The 24,324-nt window shown below is 36.9% G+C and overlaps 1 pseudogene; it reads right to left on the minus strand.

The window, feature by feature from the left end:
* Positions 1–1,581: 1,581 nt before the first annotated feature.
* LOC114300409 (uncharacterized) lies at positions 1,582–8,338 on the minus strand (annotated as a pseudogene).
* Positions 8,339–24,324: the final 15,986 nt, after the last annotated feature.

The following is a 24,324-nucleotide window of genomic DNA, read 5'->3' on the forward strand; positions in this document are numbered from 1 at the left end:
CTCTTACTTTTCCAAAATCACCATTGTTGAGCCTCTCACTCTAGACTCTACCTTCTCTCTAGGTTTTGATCTAGTAGGAGTGATTTGCTCACCTTTGGCCTTTACAAAAAAGTTGTTGATCGTCGAGGGCTTCATTTTAATCTGAAAATCTCGGGTTTTGGAGCACGTTGGGTTTTGTCGTCTTCTCCCTTGGAACTCCGAATTTGAGGTAGGGATATCCTACTCCTCTCTATGGATTTTGTCTTTAAATTTTGGTATTTTGAGATGTTGGGCTTGGCTTGGTAATTTTGTGAAAGTTTGGGGCTTTTGTGTAATTTTACAAAAGTTGGGGTTTTATTCATAATAAACCTAGATGCATGTTTGGCATAGAGAAATGGAATTGATATTAAATCGTTGATGAAAATGGGACCTAAGGGTGGAAATGTTAATTATGGGAATTGACCTAATTACATTGTTTAATTAATTGGGATAATTAATTGAGAAGAATGAGGAAATGAAATGTTGATTGAATATCCATTGTGCATTTATTTTCTGTTTAGAAATAACTGCTTTGGGCTATCGGTGGAGGATAGTCGTGATTGTTGTAGACAATGCATGATGATTAGGCAAACTGAAACTAATCAATGAAGTGTGTCATGGAACTTGACGGTTGATAGAATACATTAACTACATGTATTGAGTGATTGTATATAGAACCAATGTGTTTGTATACGTTATGTGTAGAGGAGGAGATGGGGGATGTACTCCGCGGTTTAGGGAAAGATAGGGGATGTACCTCTAAACCGGATAGTGTTGGGAGAAGATAGGGGATGAACTCCGTAGATACAGCTCATATGCTTGTCTAGAGAAGTGAAGATAGAGCTCTTATGCTTATCTTTGTGAAGTGTGGATATAGCTTATATGCTTATCTGTGGGTATTGTTGTTATACATATCTGTTGTAGAATGTGGATATAGCTTATATGCTTATCTGTGGATATTGTTGTTATACATATCTGTTGTAGAATGTGGATATAGCTTATTTGCTTATCTGAGAATGTGGATATTGTTGTTATACATATCTGTTGAGAATGTGGGTAGTGCTTATATGCCTATCTGTTGAAAAAGGGAAAATGAAAAGTAATTTGGACTCATAAGTCGTATGACATAAATATGTGATTTATGTGATCGTATCAGTGTTGGCCATCTATCAATTGCTAATATTTCAGTCATTGTTCATGGTTGGTTTAGTGTATTTCTACTGGGCTGTGGCTCACCCTATATGGGAATATCATTTTCAGGTGCAGGAAGTATGCCACCTCCAAGGACATAGCTTGGGAGGCTAAGACGGACATAATGGTGTCGTTTTACTTTTTGATGTATTACATGTAAATACAAGCCAAGGGCTTAATGTGTATGAGTTAGTACTCTTTTGGTTGTAACCAAGTGTTAACTTGGAAAGCTGTAAGCCTGTAGGGCATTTGCTTTTGTTGTTAACATGTAATACTTTTTGTAATGAAACTCTGAGAAATGAAAGAATGTGGAACTTTTGAATATCAATGCCTGTCTTATTTGTTGGGTTTAATGTTATTATTTTGAGGGCGTTACAACTCCACTATTAGGTCATCCATCAACAATTTCTCAATTTCCATACCTATCGCGTCCACGCCATCCCCAGAATCAAGCCACTACATCTCCCTATCCAACACCCTCTTTGTCACGTCCTCATGCATGCTCTTCTCTTCACTTGCCAACAACTTATGTAACTTGTAACCGATCCCATGTTTCTGCCTTGTAAGGCCCACCTTCCCTGTTGACTGCTTCACCCACGGGAGTGGGTCCACAAACTGATGGAACATTTCAAAGAGCCCAGAATTTATGCGGTCAAACAAGAGCTTCCTTTCAGACCTCAATGACGTTGTCTCATTGGAATACTTCTCCTCGACATTGTCAAATAAACAAGGGTCCAAAGGGCAATTGAGAGAGTACCATGTTGACACGAAAGTGTCGGGGTCAGCATCATCATATCCAGAGTCAATTAGCACATCAACTAGATAGACAGATTCCCAACTCTCATCATTAAATACTTCATTGTCCTCGGAGACCGAGACAAATCCTTGGCCAACATCTTTGTCACTTGGTGTAAACACTAGTCCATCTGCATTTGCTCTAGACTCCATCTTGAGTAGCTTAAGCTGCATTAGAAGCCCTACCAGTAACAAAGAACATAAAGAAAAATTAAAGCATAGTAGTTAAACTGTAGTTTATCATACAATGACTGATGTAGTATATGGAATTTATCGTACAAGGGCCGATGTAGTATATGGAATGGACTTGATCTATGCTTATTAAAGGCCAAAAAAAGTGAGATCAAAAATTGACTTAGCTTAAGAAGATTCATGTACCCTAATCCAAGATAAATGGCATAAAGCTGGTGAATCACACCATTCTGGACTAGATTCTAAGTTGCTCACACTATACTACTCATTAAAAGTCAGAAGGGTATCAATTCACTAATTGTATAAGATAAATGCTAACCCATTGCACCTATGGCATGTGTATAACTGTATGATGTCCCAATATTGCAATGAATTTTTTGTTATCATTTGTTAACATCATGGCTTTTGTATATGGGCCTAGCCAACACAACCTACAAAACAAATTAGATGCAATAACCACAATTCCAACAGTTCTGACACACTAGTAAATGAATAAAAAGTTTTTGTTTGGGTTACCGTGAAGATCAGCATTGACTCTCTCAAAGCATTCTGAACCAGGTGATATTATGTTTACATCTTCCACAAATGGGGCTTCCAAAACTGAAACCAGACTCAGATGATCAACCTCCTTTGAGCTTGCTAGAGATTGTGGTTCAAGTAATGGACACTGTAACTGAACTGTCTCATCTTCAGATGGCCCAATTTGAGGTACCTGGGACATCATAAATGAATAAGAAGAATATCTTCAAATGAAAAAAGAAACATCGTTAATTTTATTATGTTCACCGGAAGTATTTTGCAAGCATTTAATGTATGTATAATGCATTTATCGATGATAATGTAAAATAGAAAGAACTATTGAACAATTAAGAATCTCCAAATAAATATTTATATCATGCACCATCAATTGTCTTCAAGTTTCCAGAAAATCAATCCATTTCTAGCAAAATCAAGCCTCCCAAAAAGAAGCAAATGATGAATAGATGAAGATATAAAGCAAACTGATTCTGGTGTGTTATGGCTGTGGGTCATATGTTGCATCTCATTCACGTATTTTAAATTATGGAAACTTTTTTTTGTATTGATCTTGTAAAATTTGATTCATTTTCTCATTGAGCAATATCAGATTGATTTTATTTGTATTTTTTATTTTTTTTAATCAAAGGCAGCTAGCTAGTGATGGGTTATGTGAGATCCTATAGTCTCACACACGTTTTTATTAAATTCAATACTTGTTTTTGAGGTCTTACTTGTGAAAAAGTTTTGGGAAGTGATGTATTCCTAATAAGGTGAAGCTTTGCTGTGAATTTTGGGAAGTGGTGTATCTTATTTATGTTAAAAAAAAGTAGTTGCTTATGTTCTACTAGTTGTTGCTTGTATGTAAAATGATTCTCCCTGCAATATGATTCATAGCATACAACAAACCAGAAATTGATAATATGGTGAGAAATTAACTATTTATGCGAATACAGACATTTAATTTCACTTATTTTTTTTGGGTATTTGCTAAGCTTCTAATTTTAATAAAATTTGTTTCATTTACAGATCCATTCCTACATCCTGATAAAGTATGTTGTTCAAAGAAGTTGCCTTCATTCCAAGAGGTAATAGTCTTTTATATCCCCTCGATTGAGATTTGTTATTATTTTTTATTTAAATTTTAATATTTTTTTGGGTGTCATACATGATAGATGGGTTATTTGTGTGAAGGAACTCATGTTGATTTCTTTACTAGTGACAATAAATTTTTATAGAGTATACTAGTGGCAATAGTTTTTTTAATGCATCATGTAAGCCTTTTTATTGTTATTGTACTTTCCTTCGAAGTACTACCCTTTCTGTTTTGGGTTTCGTTCACCACACCTTCATTTTTCCACAATATCGGTCTTCTTTCTCATAAATCATAGGTATTGAGATACAGTCAAATTATAACTATAATTTCAGCTTGTTATTTTTCTCATCTTATTACATAACATCAAAATGGAACCTAATTTGGGAAAGACTCCAACCTTGGATAATTACTCAGTGGTATATTTCTTATACATTTTCTAAAGCTCTTGATATATTCTGTTTGATATTTTGTTTATTCTTTTTTCTTGCATTTTCTTTAATGTTTTGGCCTTAAAAAGTGCAGCTATTCAAGCGGTTTTGAGCAGTGACAAAAAGATGGTAGCCTCTTCAGCTAGCAGTAGGGGAGTTTTACGCAAAAAATTAAATAAAATGGTTTAAGCCTATAGTGGTGGTTTAGGTACCTCAATCACTGTCCCATGGCTAAGGTAGGCCTAAAATTTTTGTCAAGGCATGTTTACTCGTGTTGTATCTGAAAATACATCTTTATTTGCAACCACCTACATGTTACAGACATCCTATTTTCCAAAGAACCGCTACAATTCTAAGTAGTGTGGTATATTCAGTCTTAAACTGGTGTTGATTTCTATTTGTTGGATGCGACAAAAAAGCACATGACATGTTCTACTATAACATTTCAGTTTAATGTCGAGTTTAGGCTGTAACTTTATGGAGAGAGTGCCGGCTGCATATTCTTCAGTTCCATGGTACAGATAGCATTTTTTTTCCAGCTCATGTTCATGCCTGTGATATGTTCTATAATTTTTCTTTTACTTACTCATAGTGTTTCTTGTATTCTGGAGCATTGACTACATATCCTTTTAAATTATTATATTCTCTGTTTGTGTAGTCTTGTATCATTTTGCATATTGCAGGGAGAATTATGGCAACAGTAGGTCGCATCAATCTTCGTTGCTTTTACATTTCTTGTTGCTATTTTTGATATGTCATCTCTGTCAAAAGTTTATGTCTTAGGATGTGGAGGTGGTTAGAGTTGCAATTTAAATAGAAGGAAAATGTGTTCGCCTTCATTTATCAATTTAAGTGTTATAAATGATACTTTTTTCCCAAATGGATTATGGCAATGACAGGTATGATTTGCCCTTTTCTAATCATCTTTCGAATGTGATTTATAGGCTGCGTTGGATTTGTTTCTTTTTGTGGCTTCTGGATTTCTTTTACTTTGCAGCAATTATATGGGGAAATTTATTATGAGGCTGTGTATTTTGAACAATTTGACAACGTAATTGTTAAATCTACTGGTTGAATGAAGTATTGCACAAAATATGATCTCAAAATTAGTAATGAAGTTATGTATTTAATGTTGCTGTTAGAGATACTTTTACATGGGATTATTGCCTGTTGTTTGCTTATGGGATTACTGCTTGTCCTTGCTATTGAATTTGGAGTTGATGTTTTTTGTTTTTTTTTTTGTTTTTTTTTTTTTTGGTATTGAACATTTGGAATTATGTTGGTTTTAGTTTTAAATTCTAATTTAATTTAAATCACTGGATTGGTGCTTCTAAGGGGCACTTCTTTTTAAAACTCAAATAATTGAAAACTTTTAACATTATTTTGCTGTCAATATGGTACATTGGTGAAGCCTTTTTAGGTACAAAAATCTTATAGATGAATGTTACAAAAAAAAAAAAAAAACTGTTAATATGTCTCATAATGTTAAAAAAACTGTTGAATAATTTCATCTAATTTGGAATTATGTTTTATTCATGTTATTTGTTCTTGTCAAATGCAGGTTCAAATATCAAAGAAAGGAAAGAAGAAGAAGTAGTTAGGACAAACTCAATGAAAGGAGGCCTCTTTTTTGTTGTAAGTTTTATTCTTAAAATTTAAGTTGTTGAGGTGGAATATTATTGTAATTCATCATCTTTGCTGTGGTGATTTCTAAGAAGTGTTAATTTTGTTACAGATTTTTGTTCGACAAAGTGCCTAATTTGAGCAGTCCCTGAAATCATGGTAAATGTTTGAGGAAACTCAGGGTATCAGAATACTGAAACATCTGAGTTGATGTCATATTTTGGGCAGCATATTAAAATGGATGATCTAAAGGTTTATTCTAATTGATAATAGATTATAACATGCAGCAATGGTGGACCTGGATATTCTAATTGATTATGTTTATCATATATGTTTATCACATACACGTTGATAGGATCTGCAAAAGTGAACTAGCATTCCATGGATGGGCAACGAGACACTCAAATTGCAGTAGGATCTCTTTGTGGTGTGAGCATACTGGGGGAAGAGCTGAAGAACTATTCCAAGAGCCTCATACCTTGTTATTTTCTTTGATTTCTTTCTTCTTTTAATTTTTGGTGAGAGCAGCTTCAAGAGTATAGTTTGAGATTGAATTTTTAGTGATTGTTTTTGCCAAATCACAGATTGTACATACTACTGCTCTTGTATACATGTAGTTAAATTCTCAAGCTTTCTTCTTAGTTAAATTCTTTGGCTGTGTGTTATGCTATATTTTAATTAAATTCTTTAGCTCTGTGTTATGCTATATTTTAGTTAAATTTTTTTAGCTATGTTATGATGCTATATTTCAGAATAAGGAAAAAAAAAGAGCGGCGTTTTTCAAAAAAACGCCAGTAAATGACGTCATCATGATGTCATACGTTATTTTGGGACGAAAATGGCAGTGGTGTTAAAGTTTTTTGTTGCGTTTTTTAAAACGCCGTCTAATGTTTTTAGCGGCGTTTTTAAACTGTTGTAGTTATTACGGCTGCCGTATTAGCGACGAAAATATTAAACGTCGCTATAACTTATGACGGCGTTTTTCTGGCTTATAGTGGCGTTAAAAACGCCGCTAAAAATCAATTTTCCTGCAATGATCACCTCTATTCCATGATAAGATTGAGGGAGGGATGATCAACCCAGAGCGTACCCTATTGCCATTCTCAAAGAGCAATAGAAAGTTTCTAATCAGTCTCTTTAATATTAATGTATATTTGAAGTTTGAAGCAATAGCATATGAACTTTTTAAAGGAAAAGTTGACCATTCTAAAAAATAAAAATAAATAAATAATCAACATAGTGCATAAATTATACATGTCATGTATCTAAACATATAGCAAGATAAAATAAAATGCACCTATAACAAAATGTAATTATTTATCATGAGATATTGATGCTCTGTACACAATAAAAAATCCAACAAACATTAAGGACAACAAGCAAGCAATGCACAAGTTCATCAAATACAACCATATTACAAATGACAATAAAATAAATGTCAAGCAAATTGAACTATTTTGCCTCACAAGGTATGGGTATAGAAAGGGGAAAAGACCACCACAGATATTAATACTGTATCTATGTTGTGTCAACAAGTATTGAAAGATTATTAGTCAAGTATATCAGACTTGTGCTTTTGAATCCTCTGGACCAGGGGTAGAAGAAGTAGGATTTCCTAACAAACAAGATCATGGTTTTGAGGGCAACTCTTCATCAAGAGATTTAGAATACATATCCGCATGTCCACCATCCACCTCAGCATCATTAATTGAACTTTTACCGTTGATGTTATGAGTCCGCATATGAGAAACTAAAGACTTCTGTTCTACATGATCTTTCTTTCCAAGGTTGATCTCCACCTGAGATAGGTTAAATTGCTCTTCCCCAAAGGAATCAGTACTATCACGATAGGTGCGGCGAGAGGATTGAGATTTCTTATTGTTGGATCTTATTTTTCTGGATGAACAATCTTCTTTCTTACTGGAATTTATCCTGATTGCCTTATTTTTACCCCGATTCATGGCTTCTCCAGCCATCAAATAACTATCCTGGTCAAGAGTTTCACATTGCATGTTTGTTTTAGGGCCACCAAAGCTAATACATGAAGCAGCAAAAGATCTCGATCTGGATGAAATTCTGATACTATCCTTCCAACCATCCCTACGACTAATACCCAAAGGACTATCTCACTCAGCAATTTCATTATTGCTAACAAATTTGTCACTGGATCCATCCAAACCAGTCATTGGATAAAAATTCTCTAGCCTGCTGGCCTTACCAACTGCTCCAACATTCTGATACCTTTGGGACATCTTCCACCTCTCCGAGAGTCTCTTCTTAGCCTCCATACTTACAAATGACTCAGTCGAAAGCAATGATAAAGGTCTAGGTTGGTTACTGCAATGAAAGGACTTTCTGAGAGTCGATATTATCAATTCTGATTCACTTCCAGAATCACTTTATATGAGCTCTCATCCCCAGCATATCCCTTAACTATGGAGGGCAAATCCATCGGCTCACCGCGTAAACTTCCTCTCATTTTCCTAGTAATCTCCTTAGCTTTTTCTTTGGGCTCTCTAGACTTAGGCCTCAAAAAACCTGCATCATCATTAGATGAGTTTTCCTTAACCCAATGTCCTCCCTCTATCAATGGTTAAAATTACAGGAGACAATATGTATTTTAACTAAATTTCAGGGAATGTATTCATAATTTATCTGTCAATTTTTAAGTAGATGTGAATTACTTTATTTATTTATTTAACTTTTGCAGAGAGGCTCACATCTTTGTTTGAAAATGAATTAAAAAGAAAGTGAAATTGAAATCACATTGCACAAAGTCGAGAAAAAAAAGTAATCAAGCAAACGGTGTTGTTTGTTGTCACAGCATGATGCTATGATAGCACTGTCACGACCCCATTTCGCCCTTAGTAGAATGGTGCCGTGATGGCCAGTAATTCGAGATTACCGAAGGCCAACTTACAAAGATTCACACACAATCAGAGTATATATATGGGGCTTACATGTGCGAAAGCAATAAATTTAAGTCTAAGTAGTCCATAAGAGCTGTGCATAGATCAAATGAAATGACAAACATCTTAACATGGTCTTACAACTTGATTACAATAAAATAAGTACATAATACATCTTGATCAAAAGGCTTCTCAAGCCGACATATACAAAAGGAATGAATTACAAAGCCAAGAAGCATAATCTTTAAGATGCTACAAAATAGGAATCCAAAAACATCTTGCAAAACACATCTAGGCATCACCGCCTTCTTGCTCGTCACCTACATATATATATATATAAGGAGAGGGTGAGCTTGGATACTCAGCGAATGATATCAGTAATAAAGGTTTGCATGATTGATATTCAAGATCTCTTTTCAAAACAATACATAGCATATCTTATGCAAAATCAAGGGATGAACAACGTTCATCTAGCAAGTCTTTCAAATCTTCAAGGGATGCTTACTAGCATCAATATAATACAAGGGATGACATTTCGGACAAACCCACGCGGAAAACCATCGGTGGCAAAACAAGGGTACTAGTTGCATTATAGTCCCCTAGCACTAAGGACTTTCCAAACAAGGGTACTAGTTGCATTATAGTCCCCTAGCACTAAGGACTTTCCAAGAATGTCATCAAAACAAGGTAATACTTGATACAAAACTAGGAATAATCATTCATGCTTGAACAAACACTTTTCCAAAGCGAAACGAAGCAAAGCTTTTATCAAAACATTATAACATAGCTTTATTAAAAATACCACTCACATAGCTCCTCGTGTGCAGGGTTTAAAGCAAGGGTTCCAAGGCCTACAAGCACATAATAAATCCCATTGAATGCACTTCAAGAAGTCAAGGAGAGATGCTCAAAGATGTATATGAAATGCATCCTTAAAATAAGCTTTACATGACAGGAAAGGATCTTGGCATTTTCTTCCAAAACCAAGTCAAGACAAGGTAAAACATGCTGGGAGTTAACTCACTGTTTTTCATCTCGGGAAAACATGCTGGGTATCAACCAAGTCTTGGCCAAGGTCCCACACCTCTTGGCCGAGGTATGGTCCCGATGACCACATTCAGGGAAATGAAGTCTGGAAATTTTGGGTTTCTTTTTGAAGAACATGAATGCTAAAATTATAACTTTTTTTATTCAAAATCTAAGATTTCATGAGATGAGTTCGAAAACATGGACTTAGGTACCCGTAGTTGAAGATCTTATAAAAACAAACAAAAAAACAAGGGTCTTGATACAAACTCTCGGATCAAAACATGGATTTTATTTCAAGAACACAAGAACATCATTTTCTCTTTCTAAAACAAGTTTTAAATCAATGCATGGCCCATGAATCATGCTAGATCATGCAATGCGATTAGATGAACATAAAGAACAACAAGAGTAGATCAAGATTCTAACCTCAAAATACAAATCAAACGGTTTAAACTCTAAGGATCAAGCTTGGAGATCTACTCTCACTCTAAGAACTCCTCTTCCTCATCCCTAGAGCTTCTCTCTCTACAAGGACAAGGATATGACAAAATGATATGTTTTCTCTACTGCCGGCTAACTTAACCCTCTGTTGGGACACGTGGCAACGCTTGATTGGGTTTTCCTCAAAAGGTGACTGAATGACAAGACAAGTGTATGACAAAGTGTATCTAACAAGTAAGGTGACATGGGCACTCCGGCAGGTAAGGACCTCGAATTAGGACAAGGCTTCGGCAAGTAAGGTCTCAATGATCACGGCTAGGAAGGTTAACACTCGGCCTAGCTGTGCCACACATCGGCCTAGATGTGCCACACCTCGGTCTAGGTCATACCAGTCCAGGAACAAGATCACTAGGTGCAGGGATCAAAGATCTAAAATGCCTAAAGGATAACATCTCGGCTTAGATGATACATATCTCGGCCTCGGTGATGCACACCTCGGCCTAGATGATGACATCTCGGCCAATATGTCAGGGTGAACGTGGAGGTCAACCAAAGTGGTTCCAAGATGGTCCTAGGTGTAAAAGGTCCAAAGGTGTGACCTAGGCTTTAGGTGACCTCAGCTACACACACCAAGCAAGGGACAAAACATACAAACAATACTCAAGCCAAAACACGTAGGTACAAAACAAGACGAAAACCTTACTTTAGGCAAAACAAATCAGAACCACAAATGCAAGCTTAACAAAAACAAAACATACAGATGCACATGAACATGACTAAGATAAGGATGAGGGTCACTACAAGCACCATCCTCGAATTCCGTAGACTAAAACAGAAACTACCAAACTAAAAACAAATTAAAACACAAAAACTACACGTAGCTATGTAAACACAAAAACACAGAAACTCCACCTTTTTCCTTCTGACCTTCCTTTCTCCCGAAAACCTTCTTGGTGTCTGGGAGTGAGTCTAGACCCATGAGTCTTGCGACTACTCCTGGGGTCTTGACTTGGGTGGTGACTTGGATAGTGGTGGTGATGGTGGTGGTGGTGGTGGTTGGGATGTCAGTGGTGGGGTCGGATGGGATGCTGCCGATGCAGAGTAGGCAGCGGAGGATACCGAAGAAACGCTTGAACTTGGAATTCTATGCGGCCATGTTTGAGAGAGAGAGAGAGAGTGGAAAGGCAAAAGCTGTGTGTTTTGAAAGAGAATTAATTGTTATTTTCAGAATTATTAGGTAAAATATGAATCAGCTTGCTTAGGTAAAATATGATTTCCATAATTTCAATATGGAGGGAGGAGTGATCCGCGCCTAATTTACATAATTTCAATGATTTTTATTTTAAGAATTATTAGGTAAAATATTTATATAAAAAATTAAGATGGTGAGACATTAATTGTTATATATTTAAATTAAATTTATATTATAAAAACTAGATAATTATTTTTAAAATTATATTTGTCGTCTATTTTTTTTTTTAAACAAATATGCTTTAAATATATAGCTACTGATATTGAATTATCTTAATTTTTTATATGAACATTTTAATTGAAGAGTTTTAAAAAATGAACAGTTCAAATCATCGGAATCGTTTCTAAAATAGACCTACTAAATCCAAACGCTCTCTCAAATTAAATGACAACTTAAAAAAAAGCCAAATCCTTTCTAATACCGTGACATGGCTTATGTGTTAATTATAAACCAAAACAAACCAAACCAAACCAAACCAAACCAAGCCTTAAGTCCCATTAAATGGGGTCGGCTATATGAATCCTTCTTCTCCATGTGGCCCTATCAAAGGCCATTTCGTTAGTCAAATTAAATAGATCCATATCTCCATTTACAACGCTAACCAACGTTAATCTAGGCCTACCCCGTCCCCTAACACTTACATCTACCGTTACAGCATCGCATCTCTTCACTACTGCCTTTGTTGGTCCCCGTTGAATATGACCAAACCAGCTCAATCAATTTTCTCTCAACTTATCTTCTATCGGTGCTGCTCCTACCCATTCCCGAATATACTCATTTCTAATTCTGTCTTGTATGTGTTAATTATATGTACACAAAAAAAAAAAAAAAGAAGCTATAGATAAAACATGTTGAGTTATTTTTTTTAGGTAGTTAAATAAATGAATAAATTATGAATATGCATCCAAGATTTATTTAAAATATGAATTATTTCACATGATTTTAAAAATTATATCATGTCCCTTGAAGTTTTTTATTTCATAACAAATGGTCATTTTACCAATAAATCTAGTCACAGCTATTATTGATGTCAACATTATATTTCAATAAATAATTCAACCAATTTTATTATTAAATGGTAGAGCATTTAGAAATTTTATTTTTTACGATGATTATTTCTTACTCATTAAGTTTTTCAAATTTGTTTAATTATTTCCCTTTCAAAAATCAATATGACCAATTTTTAAAATTCATGTATTTTTATTCTAAAATAGTGAAATATTAGAACTATGTCATTTTTTTTTATAATAAAGCATAATTTTAATTATTAATTGTTAATACAACAATATTAATTTATCTATACTATATGTTATGGTAAAGGAATATTTGAAACAAAACGCTTAAACTTATATATAAAATTTTATTTACGAGTGACAAAATATAAAAAATTTAAATATAATTGTCGTATTTTTAATAAATTATACGTTATTTTATCCCGTACATAGCACGGGTGATATGCTAGTTCCATCACAACGCAATTCATGTTATCTCTATATGTAAATAATTTATTTTGTAAAATTTATCGAACAAATCATTCGTGTAAACGATTAAATTAATAGAGTATTGGTAGATGATAAAATCATATTATTATTATATAATTTAAGTAAAAGTGTTGTAGCCTTTTTGAAGTTGAGAGTCTCACCCCAATTTTTTCAATTTTTCTGAATTTTATAACACTTAAAATACACATGCCATTCTGTGATTAGCTCAAAATATAATTTATATAAATTAAGGTAATTTTTAAATCCACTAAATCATTAACAAAATTTATATGTATTGCTTCCTTAAATTTTGAGATTATTATTCTTAGAATTACCTTATTCTAATTGGAATCATAATCTACATGATTGTACATACCAAACTTCAAAGACTTCTATAATTATATTTAAAAAGTTTAGGAAATATAACAATGGGAAGAGAGCAGCATATTAGGTCCTCAATTTTTTTTTTTTTTTCTTCTTTAAAACACAATCACAACATAATTCTTTAAGTATATGGGGGGAAAAAAATAGAAATACAAAAAGAATTATTCAGAGATTTTAGCTTGCAAAACAAGCGAATTGTGCAAATTAAATTATGAATATGATCCACATATTTTAAATGACGCATGGATATTCGTATTCTCTATTTAATATGAGTTGTTGTTGGGTTATTTTAGCCAATTTCTTTGTATATATCTTCTTCTTCTTTTTTAATAAAGTTTTTTTATATTTATTTTTGTATAAATGAAAAACATGCAAAATACAAAAATATTATTTTTATACCCGGCGAAATCTAGCTCTAGTACAACAAGAGCACCAAGCTCCCTCCTAAAGATAAAACAAAAGTGATGATAATCTTGGGTTTGACATCCTTCTTATAATGACGTAAGGGAATCCTAAGGAATTTTTACTACAATGTAAGAGGAATCGAAAAGAGTTTTTACTATCAATATACGAGAATTTACTTAAAATTTTTACCGATCATGTGGCTATTTGAAAATCAAAGTATGTATGTGTATATTTTTTTTCTTAGTTTAAGTATTTTTTTAAGGGAAGACCAATTAATGGAGTACATTTCTTTAGATTGGAAAACAATTATAAAATGGAAGAGAAGTGGAATTTTTGTAACTTTATGTCTACATAAATTTGGAAATAGTAGAAGGAGTAATTGATTAAGAGTCACAAAATTTAAAATTAAAAGTCAAAATTGATTAAATTACAAGTGTAGAGAGCAAAATGATATAACAGATAAAATGTAGGGACTACTAATATAATTTGTTTCTGTTTTGTTAATTTCTTACTCATAATTTAACTTATTTTTAATTTTTTTCCCCTGTTGTTTAGTGGCCTGTTATATTCAGCAACTATTGCAAAAAACTTTGAACGTATGAAATAAATGTAAAAATATTTCATCATCAAACAATTTTTATTATTACTTTTGGTTTAAATGGATGAAAAATTAGTGTGTATTTAATTGCATTATTATTTGGATTGATTTGCATTTAATTTTGAAATAATTTAATTTGTTTAATTGATTTACAATTTATCCTTACATTATCAATGTTTCACATAATTTTTAATCTTTTGTGTTTATTATGTACTATACAGTGATTTTTATTGTATTTTATTAAGATAAAATGAATATGTCAAAAATATATATACATTAGCCATGCAGATCACGGGCTTAACACTAGTTAATAAATAAAGTAAAATTACAAACATACCCCTTAGATTTACTTAAATTATAAATTACTCCCTATAGTTCTACAAATTCCATTATGGCCCATAAGGTTTCTAATTTCATAACAAATAGGTCCTTTTATTAATAAATCATTAAGTTAATTAACAGTTTTTAATAATGTTAAAATTTTATTTCAATTAATAATTCAGATAATTTTATTATTGTATAGATTAACAGTTAGAAATTTTACTTTTTCAATTAATTTTGTTAAATAAAAAATTCTGACAGCGAGGTATTTGTAATTTTCCGAACTACAGGGGGCAATTTGTAATTTAAGCAAACCTCAAGAGGTGTATTTGTAATTTACCCTAAAGTAAACAACAAAAATTATTTTGAAAGGGCATAGCCTGCACGGAGAAATTTGTCTACTGTGAGTTTATTTCGATAATTCGAATCGTTCATCTTGTAGGACCCTTCAAGTAAATCATCTATACCAAAAATCACGTTAATCAGATATCAATATCCACACGATCGAATCACATTTAAAAAAATAATAATAAATAAACTGCCAATTCCTGAAATGATGCATGCCATACATTTTTTCAATTTTTTTTTTTTGTTCCAATCATGTGGCAAACAATATTCGATTAACTTAATTTTTTGTATAAATTATCTACTCAACAGGCCCTATAAGATAAATAATTCAAATTATTAAGATTGATCCACAATAGGCAAACTACAAGATACATTATAGAGGAAATATCATTTTGCTCTCAAACTATCACATGTTTTTCAATTTGACTCCCATACTTCGATTTATTTCAATTCAGTACATGAACTTTCAATAAATTGATCAATTTAACCTATAGCAATCTCAGTTTTCCCTTTTCCTGTTTAATTGTATTCCGAACTCGATTCCGTAGATGTGTTATGGTCATATTCTCATTTCTATCCTTTACTCTTTATATTTGAGTCTTGGGTTGTGTTGGGCAGGTTGGAAACAGGTTGGTTGTGTTTAAAAACCAAAGGTTGATGCCCAGATTTTGGCCCTCACGCTCGAGCAGGGCTTTTGACGCTCGAGCGGGCCTTTTGTTGTTGCTTCTCCGCTCGAGCGGGTGTTTTGACACTCGAGCGTGATTATTCATCTCTCAGCATTTTGTTCTGCAGGTCATCAGACGCTCAAGCGTCTACTTTCACACTCGTGCGGGGAGCATCGTCTGCAAAACTTCTGGAAGTGTGCATCCGGTGCTCGAGCGGCGCTTTTGACGCTCGAGCGTAAGTCCGTGTCTGACGCTCGAGCGGACCTATTTGTATATCAGTCTGAATTTTAACTTTCTGGATCACTTTTTCGGTACCTTTTCTCTCTCTAACTTTTCAAAACCTCCATTGGAGAGGTCCTCGCTCTAAACTTCAACTTCTCTCTAGGGTTTGATCTAGTTTGAGTGATCTTCTACCTTAGTGTCTTTGTAAAAAGTGTAGAGCTTGGCTTGGGCTACATTTCCATCCGAAAATCTTGGGTTTTGGAGTATTTTGAAATTCTTCATCTTCTCCATTTGGTCTCATCTTTTGAGGTAGGGATAACTACTCATTTTTATGATCTTTGACATAAACTTTTGGTCATTTTGATTTAATGTTGAAGTTGGGTACTTTTGGGTGTTTGGGTTTCAAAATGTATAAAGAGGGGTTTTGTTCTTTGGGCCAATACATGTGTATTTTGGGTCTCAAATGGGGTTATTGTTGTTTATTGTTGGTATTTGAGCCTTTGGGTCAATGTTGAGAAAAGAGGGAGAAAAGCCCTAATTTAATGTTATGAATTAATTTGTATAATTAATTTGGAAAGTTATGGAAATATGAAATTGAGTTGGAAATGATGAAATTGGCTTAAAATAAGGTTGAATGATGGAGTTGGATTTATAAATCGCTCACTTTTGAAATTGTTGATAACCTATCTGTTGATGCATTTATTATCTGTTTAGAAATAATTGCTTTGGGCTGTTGGTGGAGGATAGTCTTGAATGTTATAGACATTGCATGATGATTAGGTGAATTAAAACTAATCGATTGAATATGTCATTGAATATGACGGTTGGAATAATACATCTAATGTGTGTGTTGATTGATCGTGTATATGATAATTGTTTATATACATTGTATTGTGTGGGAGGAGATAGGGGATGTACTCTACGGTTTGGGAGGAGATAGGGGATAGACTCCATTGATACAGCAAATCTGTGTATCATTTGTGAAATATGGAAGTGTTTAATATGAGTTGTTATCTCATGTGAATTGTGAATTATGGAAGTGTTTTATTATGAGTTATACTCTTATTTAAATTGTTGATATTGGAAAGGTTTTTTAACGTGAGCCGTAGCCTCATGGGAATTGTTTGACCAGGTTCTGAGCCATGTTTATAAATTGAAATTGTTAGATAAAGGAAAAATGGAATGAAACATGGACATACCTGTTATGAAATTGGGTTGTGCTGCATGTTGGCTTTTATTGGTTAAACATTTATTAAATGCTAATGTTTTAGTTATTGCGCATATTATGTTTAGCATATCTCTACTGGGCGTTGGCTCACTCTATATGGGACATCATTTTTAAGTTCAGGTGATATGCCACCTCTAAGGAAGTAGCTTGGGAGGCTTGAGGCTGATAACTCTTTTTGTTGTCTCTTTTGTATATTACATGTATATCAAGCCATGGGCTTATTTTGTGTAAAGAGTTAAAACTCTATTTTTTGTTGAACCCAAGTGTTGACTTTGAAAGTTGTTAGCCTATAGGGCATTTACTTTTGTTGTCAACATGTAATATCTTTTGTAAGAATACTCTGATGAATGACATTATGTTTTACTCTCTTAAGTTTGTGGATGTAATGAATGCATGATTTATGGGTTTATTTTGAGGGCGTTACAACTTGGTATCAGAGCGTATCGGGTTTGAATACTTTGGGTACGTAGGAACCGGTTAGTACCATAATGGGTTTGTCTCGCTTATTAGAGACTTAGATGTAATGTTATGTGCTTATGTGATAACATGTTTATGTGACTACTTGGGTATGGGATTTAATTTCTAGGATGTTGATTGGATCCTTGGGTTTCTATGAGTCTTGTTGGAAAGGCACTTGATCAATGCTGTTTCTAACCGAAACTCTAGTAACGCCTTGGGACTATCATTATCCGGAAATGAAATTCGTAAGTGCTTATGTGATTATGTGCTTACGTGGAATGCATTTCAGTTGTCCATGTATCAGGACGCGAGTGAATTAGCTTCGTCACATTTATGAATGTGCTAATGTTCTTCGTTACCTTTATTAGGATGTCAGGACGAGGACATGGTGGTAGACGTAGTAGGTGTGGTAGGCAGGAGATGCCTATACTGGATGAGATTCCGGCGCAGTAGGAGGGTGTTGGTCAGGCCAATGTGGCCGAGCCAGTAGGTCAGCAGGCCATAGGCGCCTTAGCCCGCGAGATGGCAGGAGCTTTGAGGGAATCCATGGACATTCTCAAGGCTGAGAATCAGGTCCAAGCCCATGTTGCTGAGGCAGGGCCTTCTTTTCTGAAGAGGGAGTTCTTTCAGTCTAATCCGGATGAGTTTGTTGGGGATCCTAAAGAGCCATTGAAGGCTGATGAGTGGCTCGAGCAGATGACAAAGACGTTTGAGATGCTTGGCATCGAAGACGGGGCTTTGAAGGTGACCTTGGCGTCTTTCCAGTTGAAGGGAGATGCGGGTCAGTGGTGGAAGTTCATGAGGGGTTGTGTTGGTGGTATATGAGAGGCCTTTGTAGATGCTTTCCAGGAGAAGTTTTTATCTCCAGCTGCTAGGGAGAAGTTGAGGGACCAGTTCTGTCAGCTCAAGTAGCTGAGTATGCCAGTGGCCAAGTTTGAGGCCACATTTACCAGTTTATCCAGGTTTGCACCTGAGCTTGTGGCGTTTGAGGAACGCCGTTGTTTGGAATTTGAGAGGAAGTTGAGACATGGACTCAAGACTAGAGTTGCGGGGTCCATGGTTTGGGAGTATGGGCGTCTAGTGGATGCTGTGGCCCATATGGAGATTATCATACAGGAGGAGGAGGAGAGGTAGAGGGGCTCCAAGAGGAGTCAGGATGGTCAGGGGGATGGTAGGAGGCAGAGAGGTTCTAACCATCAACTGCCCTAGGGTGCATTTGCTAGATCGACCTTTCCAGTGCCAAGTGCAGGCTCTGGGAGAGGCAGTTAGGGAGACGTTACTTGTTACAAATGTGGTCAGTTGGGCCATAAGTCTCCAGCTTGCCCGCAGAGGGAAGGAGGTCAGAGAGCAGCTTCATCTTCGGCTCGACCTCAGAGCCAGAGTCAGGGCAGAGGCCAGCAGCTCTCTTGTTACCAGTGTGGTCAGGCGGGGCACCTGAAGAGGTATTGCCTGCAGTTGAGTGGCACACCAGGTACGTCTGGTTTGAGGCAGACGCAGAGTTTTTAGCCCGCACAGTTAGTTCAGGCCTCGAGGGCCAATCAGGGGGCTTCATCGTCTCAGTCTGTGTTGCAGTCTTTTGCTCCGAGAGGTGAGTAGGTAGGCCAGAGACCTTCAAGGCGCGTGTATGCTGTTACCGCGTAGGATCTTGTACCGGCTCCATCTGTTGTGAGAGGTACCTTTTTGTTTTGCAACTCGGTTGCCAATGTGTTGATTGATATGAGTGCATCCTATTCCTTTATATCTGCTGCATTTGCATCTGTTTTGGGTTTGGAGTTGGCGTAGTTAGCATCTCCTATTTGTGTTGTGTCACCTGTTGGGGGTGAGTTGATTTTGAGACAAGGGTGTCGGGGCTGTGATATAGAGGTCGCCGACCATCGGCTTCCATTTTCTTTTGTAGTAATGGCTATGTCGGGTTTTGATGTGATTTTGGGTATGGACTGGCTATCATCATACCGGGCTGTTATTGATTGTTACCGCCAGAGGGTCACTGTATGTACCTTAAGCGAGGATTGTTTCAATTTCTTGGGGGATCGGGTTAGTAGTGTGTTGCCGCCGGTGTATGATCCGCAAGGGCGGAGTGAGCTTAGTTGTCTTCTCGCTAGCTGTATGAGTAGTGAGTGTGATGAGACCCAGACTGTATTGCCGAGAGTGGTTTGTGAGTACTAGGACGTCTTTCCCGAGGATCTTGTTAGTTTGCCACCACATCGAGAGGTGGAGTTTTCTATTGATTTAGTGCTCGGTACGGCGTTGATTTCCAGGGCACCTTATCGTTTTGCCCCAACCGAGTTGAGTGAGTTAAAAATTCAGCTTCAGGAATTGCTAGATAAGAGCTTTATTCGCCCTAGTACTTCGCCGTGGGGAGCACCGGCCCTCTTTGCTAAAAAAAAAGATGGTGCCTTGAGACTTTGTATCGATTACCGGAAATTGAATCGGGCTACGGTTAAGAATAAGTACCCTATGCCCCGTATAGATGATCTGTTTGACCAGTTGAAAGAGGTCCCATTGTTTTTCTAAGATAGATTTGAGATCGATTTACCACCAGTTGAGGGTCAGAAAGGAGGATATTTCGAAGACGGCATTCCGTATGCGGTATGGCCACTATGAGTTTCTGGTGATGCCATTTGGGCTCACCAATGCACCGGCAGTGTTTATGGACTTAATGAACAGGATATTCTGGGAATTCTTAGATCGTTTTGTGGTCATTTTTGTGGACAACATCTGATTTATTCACCTTCGAAGGAGGAGCACGAGGAACACTTGAGAGTGGTGCTTGAGTTGCTTAGAGCCCATAGGCTGTATGCCAAATTTGGGAAGTGTGAGTTCTGGCTAAGAGAGGTCAAGTTCTTAGGCCATGTAGTTTCCGGGGAAGGGGTGTCTGTTGATACATCCAAGATTGAGGCAGTACAAGATTAGGCACAGCCTAAGAGTGTTTTTGAGATCCGCAATTTTCTGGGATTGGCTGGGTATTACCGCCGGTTTGTGAAGGACTTCTCCAGGCTAGCTTCACCGTTGACTAGATTGACGCGAAAAGGGGTCAAATTTGTATGGAGTGAGACTTGTGAAAAGTTGTTCCAAGAGCTGAAAGTTAGACTTACCACCTCTCCGGTTTTGATTATTTCGGAGAGAGGTTTGGGTTATGCGATTTATTGTGATGCCTTACGAGAGGGTTTGGGTTGTGTGTTGATGCAAGAAGGGAAAGTGGTAGCCTATGGCTCACGTCAGTTGAAAATACACGAGAGAAATTACCCTACCCATGACCTAGAGTTAGCAGCTGTGATTTTTGCCTTGAAGATTTGAAGGCACTACCTTTATGGCGAGAGGTTCGAGGTGTTCTCGGATCATAAGAGTTTGACGTATCTATTTACACAGAGAGACTTGAATTTGAGGCAAAGAAGATGGATAGAGTTCATTGAGGATTGTGATTTCGAGTTGCACTATCACCCGGGAAAGGCCAATGTTGTGGCCGATGCCCTTAGTAGGAAATCCATTAGTGATGTAGCTTGTATAGCCATCCGGGAGTGGGAAATGTTGGGTGCACTTGGTGAGTTTGATTTGCTTCTGGGTGAATCTGTTGAGTCTGCGGCTTTGTTTTCTATAGTTGCGCAGCCTACACTTGTGAATCGAGTGTTAGAGGCACAAAGAGGTGACCTTGAGATAGAATCCCTCCGAGAAAAGATCTCCAGTGGGAAGGCTGAGAAGGGTTTGGCTGTGTATCCCGACCTGAGTGTGAGATACCGAGACCGTTTGTTTGTGCCGGAGTCTTGCCGAGAGGAGGTACTCCGAGAGTTTCACCATTCACGCCTTGCGGTGCATCTGGGAGGCACTAAGATGTATCGTGATCTGGGTCGCCAGTTTTGGTGGTGGGGTATGAAGAAAGATGTGGCAGTTTTTGTGTCTAAGTGCCTAACTTGTCAGCAAGTGAAGGCCGAACATCAGAGGCCAGCGGGTTTATTGCAACCCTTGCCTATTGCTAAGTGGAAGTGGGAGCATGTCACTATGGACTTCGTTGTAGGTCTTCCGAGGACTCAGCGGGGTAGTGATGCCATTTGGGTGGTTGTAGACCGGTTGACTAAGTCGGCACACTTTATCCCTATGTGCGTGAGAGATTCGGTAGATCATCTTACCGACTTGTATGTTCAGGACATAATGAGGTTGCACGGGGTCCCAGTGTCGATCGTCTCAGATAGAGATCCGCATTTTACTGCTAGGTTGTGGCAGAGTTTGAAGAGTGCCTTGGGCACTAGGTTGACCTTTAGCACGGCTTATCATCCTCAGACTGACAGACAGTCCGAGCGTACTATACAGATCCTTAAAGATATCTTCGAGGTTATGACCTTGACTTTAGTGGGTCGTGGGAGAGGTACTTGGCTTTGGTGGAATTTGCCTACAACAACAGTTTCTAGTCGAGTATCGGTATGGCACCGTTTGAGGCCTTGTATGGCCGACCTTGTAGGTCTCCGGTGTGTTGGGCCGAGGTGGGTGATGCACCTTTGTTGGGCCCGGAGTTGGTTCGGGAAACGACGGAGAAAGTTGAGCTTATCCGTAGGAGGCTTGTTACAGCCCAGAGTCGCCAAAAGAGTTATGCCGACCGTAGGAGGAGGCCTTTGGCATTTGAGGTGGGTGATCATGTCTTTCTGAAAATATCACCTAGGCGGGATTTGATGAGGTTTGGGAAGAGTAGGAAGTTGTCCCCTCGTTTTATTGGTCCATTTGAGATCCTTGAGAGGATTGGGGAGGTTGCATACCGTTTAGCTTTACCGCCACAGTTGTTCGGAGTACTTGACGTGTTTCATGTTAGTATGCTTCGGAAGTACGAGCCGGATCCATCGCATGTATTGGATTGGACCGACTTAGAGGTAGATGAGGATGCCTCGTATGAGGAGAGACCGGTACGGGTCTTGGATAGGCGGGAACAAGTCTTGCGAGGCAAGACGATACCTTTGGTGAAGGTTTTGTAGAAACATCACAGAGTGGAGGAAGCCACTTGGAAACGTGAGTTGGAGGTCCGTGAGAAATATCCGGACTTGTTCGTTAATATGTAATCATGTATTGGGAATTTTGTTGTATTGATGAACTTTAAGAGCATTGAATATGTCTTAAGTTGTAAAACATTGTATATGTTTTGGTTTATGGAAATTGTTGAATATGCCTTGAAAAAAATGGAAGTTTACTTTAACATTGCATATGTTAATTATGTTCGAAAATGCAAATATATTGTTGGCATTGAATATGTTATAGAATTGTGGAACATGGTATTGGAATTTGTTGAGATTCAAGGAATGCATATTGATAATGCATGTTGTAGCATATGTTGTAATTCGCCTCTTGAAAACAGATGGGATGACCGGTAATGGGTCAAGTTGTTGAGTAATGAATTGTAATATTATTGAGAATTGAGAAATCATATTTTTGAAACCTGTATCTAATTTCGGGGACGAAATTCCTTAAGAGGGGGAGGTTATAGCGATCCCGGTTTTCCCTTTTTTTGTTTAATTGTATTCCGGACTCGGTTCCGTGGATGTGTTATGGTCATATTCTCATTTCTATCCTTTACTCTTTATATTTGAGTCTAGGGTTGTGTTGGGCAGGTTGGAAATAGGTTGGTTGTGTTTAAAAACCAAAGGTTGATGCCCAAATTTTGGCCCTCACGCTCGAGCGGGCCTTTTGTTGTTGCTTCTCCGCTCGAGCGGGCATTTTGACACTCGAGTGTGATTATTCATCTCTCAACATTTTGTTCTGCAGGTCATCGGACGCCCGAGCGTCCACTTTCACGCTCGAGCGGGGGCCATCGTCTGCAAAACTTCTGGAAGTGTGCTTTCGGCGCTCGAGCAGCGCTTTTGACGCTCGAGCATAAGTCCGTATCTGACGCTCGAGCAGGGAATCCCACGCTCGAGCGGACCTGTTTGTATATTAGTCTGAATTTCGACTTTTTGGATCACTTTTTCGGTACCTTTTCTCTCTCTAACTTTTCAAAACCTCCATTAGAGAGGTCCTCACTCTAAACTTCAACTTCTCTCTAGGGTTTGATCTAGTTTGAGTGATCTTCTACCTTAGTGTCTTTGTAAAAAGTGTAGAGCTTGGCTTGGGCTACATTTCCATCTGAAAATCTTGGGTTTTGGAGCATTTCGAAATTCTTCATCTTCTCCATTTGGTCTCATCTTTTGAGGTAGGGATAACTACTCATTTTTATGATCTTTGACATAAACTTTTGGTCATTTTGATTTGATGTTGAAGTTGGATACTTTTGGGTATTAGGGTTTCAAAATGTATAAAGAGGGGTTTTGTTCTTTGGGCCAATACATGTGTATTTTGGGTCTCAAATGGGGTTATTGTTGTTTATTGTTGGTATTTGAGCCTTTGGGTCAATGTTGAGAAAAGAGGGAGAAAAGCCCTAATTTAATGTTATGAATTAATTTGTATAATTAATTTGGAAAGTTATGGAAATATGAAATTGAGTTGGAAATGATGAAATTGGCTTAAAATAAGGTTGAATGGTGGAGTTGGATTTATAAATCGCTCACTTTTGAAATTGTTGATAACCTATCTGGTGATGCATTTATTATCTGTTTAGAAATAATTGCTTTGGGCTGTTGGTGGAGGATAGTCTTGAATGTTGTAGACATTACATGATGATTAGGTGAATTAAAACTAATCGATTGAATATGTCATTGAATATGACGGTTGGAATAATACATCGAATGTGTGTATTGATTGATCGTGTAT

This window comes from Camellia sinensis, unplaced genomic scaffold, assembly GCF_055761805.1.
Source record: "Camellia sinensis isolate YWXY unplaced genomic scaffold, ASM5576180v1 Unanchor2, whole genome shotgun sequence".
NCBI lineage: Eukaryota > Viridiplantae > Streptophyta > Magnoliopsida > Ericales > Theaceae > Camellia > Camellia sinensis.